General features: G+C 33.8%; 1 long non-coding RNA gene across 1 annotated transcript; it reads left to right on the forward strand.

Annotated features, from left to right (window-relative positions):
* The first annotated feature begins 3,152 nt into the window (after positions 1-3,152).
* LOC133819862 (uncharacterized) lies at positions 3,153-5,113 on the forward strand. Its single transcript, XR_009886467.1, has 3 exons — positions 3,153-3,573; positions 3,953-4,037; positions 4,987-5,113. It is a non-coding gene; the product is annotated as an uncharacterized LOC133819862 (long non-coding RNA).
* The last annotated feature ends 498 nt before the right edge of the window (positions 5,114-5,611 follow it).

The raw sequence follows: 5,611 nt of genomic DNA on the forward strand, positions 1-5,611 counted from the left end.
TATGTGCTAATTGTTGTTTAATTCTTGAGTTTTTAAGTAATTTTTAATTTATTAGTCTTATTGTAATTTTTTAGATTTTTATATGTTTTTATAGATATTTTATTATAATATATTGTAGTTTAATTATTTGAAATTAATATTGTTAAGTTAGGAGTAAAAACATGCACTTTTGAGATTTAATGTTTAAGTAAATTAGGTTTTAATTAATATTTTCATGAAACTTATGTTGTATATTTGATTATTGAAAATATTTAGTTTTAATTTAATTTGTGTTTTTTTATAAGAAATATGTGGTATTTTTGGGCTCTTGGGAAGCAAGAAAAATGAAGAAAAGGTGGCATTTTCAAGGAAAATAAAGAAAAGTGGTATTTTTTAGAGAAAAGCTAAGGAAATAGGCCCAAACACCAGCCCAGGCCCACACCCGAAGTAGCTCCACTACAACAAAAACCCATTTCCATAACACAAAAATTTAACACTTTTAAAAAAGTATTATAATATATATAAGTGTATATGTATATAGGCGGGACTTAATTGCAATTTGGCGAATAATTTTCCCCAGCCCCCCAAAATTTTTCACACGGTCCAATTGACAAAAAAAAAAAAAAACCCACCAGTCGGTCCCCGATTCCCCTCTCCCTCTCTCTCTCTCTCTCTCTCTCTTCGTTTACCCTCTCTCTCTTTGTTTCTCGACCAATCTGCCCAGGAGGACGACGATTAAGCTTGCCCACCACTTATACATTTTTTCAGATTAATTCCTTCCAATTTCTACTCCATTCTCCCTATCTATTCATTGTTTTCTCTGCACTGCCTCAGACCACCCATTCTTCGATCGGAGATGCCGCCTCCTCGTCGCCTAGTACCAACAACAACAGCAGCTTGATTGCCGTCGCCGCCACTGCTGGGGGTGTTAAGGGGAAGAAGAAAACTGGTGGAGCGAGGCTATGGAAGAGATTCGATCGCTCAGGGCAATCGGAGCTCATCGAGTGCGACAAGAATACCATAATCCGCCGTGCCTCCATTCCCCCTTGCGACTTGAGGATTCTTGGACCTCTCCTTTCTCATTCCTCTAACATCCTTGGTAATTTCCCCTTTTTGATGTGAATTTGTTCTAATTTCAATATCAGAATATTGTAAATTTTGTTTAGGGAATATATATATATATATATGTCTTCTAGTTTTGAAAATTTAATGTAGTTACAGATTATTTATATGAACAATTTCAGAAGAAACTGTTTTGGAGTTGTTCTCTTTCACCTTGCTTGTTCCCCTCACTTTAATGAAATCTGCCCAAGCTATAGCTTTACAGTCCAATTAGTCAAAAGTAGCTAAATAATCGATGAGCCCTGGTATCTGATTCTTTGTTTGTTGTATATTAATTATGTATTGTAGTTGGTTATGATAAATTGTATAAGTATATTTGCTATATTTGTCTTGCAGCAAGAGAGAAGGCCATGGTGGTTAATTTAGAATTTATTAAGGCAATAGTTACAGCTGAAGAGGTGTTGTTGCTTGACCCTCTTCGCCAGGAAGTTCTTTCGTTTGTGGATCAACTCAAGAAACAACTTCCTAATAAAGGCCCATTTCAGATCAAAGGAGCAGCAGGTCCTTTTGAGGAACAAGAAAATGAAATGAATGATTTAACAAGTAGACATTGGTTACCTGTTCCAGAGGCTGTTGAAGGTCTGCAATGTGAGCTTCCATTTGAGTTTCAAGTTCTTGAGATTGCATTGGACATTGTTTGTACGTTCTTGGATTCCAGTTGGCGGACCTCGAGAGAGAAGCTTACCCTGTTTTGGACGAACTGGCAAGGAATGTAAGCACTTTTTATGTTCTTCAACTTGTGTCATTTTGATGTTCATTATCTTGTGTATAGTTTTCCTTGTATTGAATTTCTTCTGCTAGAGCAACCTAATGAGGAGCTGTTTCTAAATGCTAATACAGTACTTGTCTAAGAGTTTTTAGCTGTTGAAATGCAGCTATCACCCAATACCAGTTGTGTTCTCTCAGGCAAAGGGATCATGTATATGGGATCCTGAAGGCAAACGGTATCTAGACTTTCTCTCTGCTTATTCTACAGTTAATCAGGTAGAAAATGTTGGGAAATTGTGTTGTCATGTATATATTTGTTACTTGATGACTAAATTTGTTTCTATCTGAGCCACTGCTGCAGCTTTATATCTATTCATATTTCAATGTTCTTTCTTTTTTTCTTTTCAATGATTTTCCATTTGCCAACTTGCTTATTACTGTGACGATTGCTTTTTTTTTTCTCTATCTCAAGGAAATGCAAATTCGTAGAAGATGTAAGGCAGGAAATTTACTGATATTCAATTCAATCGAATTTATATGAATGACCAGTGCCCATTTGTGTTTTTCATATGAGCTTTTATGGGTTTTGATTTCATAACTTCTTGCTATAGGGACATTGTCATCCAAAAATCATGAAAGCATTACAAGAACAGGTAGAAAGGCTCACCCTCATCTCTCGAGCATTCCATAATGATAAATTTCCAATATTTGCTGAGCGTCTAACAGAAATGTTCGGATATGACATGGTGCTGCCTATGAACACTGGTGCTGAAGGTGTAGAAACAGCTCAGAAGTTGGCCAGGAAATGGGGTTACGAGAAGAAGAAAATTCCGAAAGATAAGGTAAAGTTCAGGGAGATTATATTTATGATTTAAAACTAATGTGAATTGAACTCTAACCTTGAGAACCAAGTTGAAAAGTTTGTTGATGGGTGTTGTTTGTTAGAGGAACAGCCAAGGAAAACGGAGAATGAACAGCAGGATTAGTATGGCACAACAGGAAGATAGAATTCAAAAAACTGTTTATGTTTCTGACATTGATCAACAGGTAAGCCATTTGCAACTTATTTTTGGTGTTTCCATTAGGCCCATTATTTACCTCCTCTTTGGTGTATGCATGACTAATTCATTGGTAACTGGGACATAGGTCACTGAAGAACAGCTTGAAGCTCTTTTTGTCACTTGTTGACAGGTAATTGCTCTAATCTTATGGTATCTAAACTGTTTACAATTCTGTGTTTTCACTGTTTCTCTTACTCTCTGATTGGTGGCTATTCAGGTACAACTTCTTCCTATACTAGTTTTTTTTCCTTTTAATTTTCAAACATTAATATACTAGCCAAAACCCTCACTATATTATTTTTTTAGGAAAACTTTATTTTCTTTAGAAAACCTTTGGCCTTGTATGATAACAATTTTTTACTTTTATGTTTTGCCTTTTAAAAAAAAATAGAAAAAAAAAAGAAAGAAATATATTTAATTCATAAAAAAATATCCAAGCATGCCCATGAATGAGATCTCTCTACATTTTGGCAATATGCACTTTGCTTAGGGAAAAAAAAAGACTTTTGTGGCTGCTTATTTCCTATGCAAAAACTGTGAAGCTACACGGGAAAGGAGAACTTGAACCTTTGCTGGCAGAAATCGAAAATAAAAAGGCATAAAGCTAGCTTGCTGAGCAAATTTTTGTTTAAAGATTTCAATGGCCTTGCAATATGACTCCGAACTTGCACATTTGTAGCTTTATGTTTCATATAAGAACGCAGTAAGAACCTTATTGGCTTGATTTGTTCATGATTAATTGATAATCCAATTTGATTTGAGAAAATGTGTATTAGTATGCTTTTCCTCTTGCTGAGGTTAGTTTATGATTATGTGAATCTAACAGAAAGATGAAGCAGGTGAAATCTGTTATTAGATAAGATTTGAATGGTAAGCTTAATTTGTTATCATCATTATAAGTATTACTTTGTTACAGTGAAAGGGAACAAAAATACGCATCATTGCTAGTTTGCTGTTAATTTTCCTAAGCTTACTAGGATCTCAGTAGATAGAATGGTATCCCATGAATTTATCTTATTATCTTATAATACTTGTTTTAACTGATTATGTTATAATTGGTTATGAAATTCTTGTTTTTGCAGCTGGGTAAATTGCTTCCATGGCCACTACTTCAAGCCTTTTCACTTCCACTGCTTTCTGTTGTTATTGTGCTGCTGCAAACTTATGGTAAAATTTGTTATCTTTCAATAAATTTTGTTATTTCCTTGAACAGTTTTTGTTTTTCATTTATTGAAATTTATTCCAATGGGTCATTCTATGACATAAATCACTACAAGAATTTGGTATTGAACATCAGAAGATCGCCTTTGCCTTTCTACTCTTGAAGGTCCTATATGTCCTATAAGTCCTATATAGGTGAATGCTTACTTATTTATTGAGAATGAACAATAATTAACCATGGTTAATATATTATAAACTTCTTAGTCATCTACTAGAACTTTCTTTCCTTTAGCATTTTGTAATTCTAGCTACAAACCTTTTCTCATCTTTTTGTTGGTTGTTGGCACTTGAGCTAATGTAATTCATCAGGCAACTGTAGAGTGCTTTTTGATGAGTTCTTGTTTGTTGGGAACGAAACAGGAAAAATATATTTGCTGTTTGTTGGCACTTGACTTGTTGTGTCATTATTGAGAAGGAACAGTCATTTTTACATACATCTACACATGCATATACAATTTTATAAAGAAAAAATGAGGCTGATGTTGAGAAATATTAGATTAATCAAAATCACTAATCAGTTCAGATTTTATTTTTTTGCTTATCTTGAACTCAAAAAGTATTACAATTAATTTTCCATTATTGAATTTTCATTTTAAGTGTATTATGACAGTAGTATCTTTTGGAAACAATGACTAATGTGCTCACTTTATATTGTTTCATTTTAGAAACATGGAGTTAGTGTTTCTTTCTTGGAAACCATAGGGGTCTGCTGGTTTGTTAGATATAGGTGCAATAAATTCTAGATTTATTTGAAGATATGGTTTTCCGAATGCATTTTCCCTATGTATATTGAAAATCTCCTTCTCCATATACTTAATAATTGTCACAAGAGTTTTTGATTTATTGGGTTCTCTACACAAAACCTGTTTTTTAAATTTCTTTAGGACTCTTGCAGAAATTCAAGAAAGAAGACAAGCAGCTTTAGGAAACTGAGGCATTTATGTGGAGATCAACTTTCTTAAAAATAGTGTTCAACTAGAATTAATCAAAAATAGATATAGGATTTCAGTTTACAATGCTCGCCAGCCAATGAAACAGAAGTGCATTTTTTGAATGTTATGTTATTTTTTTTACCCTTGAAGTAGTATCATTTGTCATTTCTGTTGATATTACTAGCAGTATTCTGCCCATATTTCTTTATGTTAATTTTTAAATGCTTGGACTGGAACCATATACAACTTTCTTAATCTCTCTATTTTTCTTTGTTGCCAAACGAGGTGTTGATGGAAATATCGAAACTTATAAAGCTTGATTAGGGGCAAAGGGTTATATTCAAAGAGAAAGTGTGGAATATGAGGAAACTTTTAATCCTGTAGCCATGCTCAAGTCCTTTCGCATCCTCCTATCCATAGCAGTCGCTCTCGACTATGAGATCTAGCAAATGGACGTCAAGACAACATTTCTTAACGAGAAGCTTGAAAAAGTCATTTATATGGATCAACCAGAAGGATTTAAAGTAGCTGGACAAGAAGGAAAATTTTGCAAGTTGAATAGGTCCATTTATGGACTTAAGCAAGCTT

Source organism: Humulus lupulus, chromosome 1 (assembly GCF_963169125.1).
Source record: "Humulus lupulus chromosome 1, drHumLupu1.1, whole genome shotgun sequence".
NCBI lineage: Eukaryota > Viridiplantae > Streptophyta > Magnoliopsida > Rosales > Cannabaceae > Humulus > Humulus lupulus.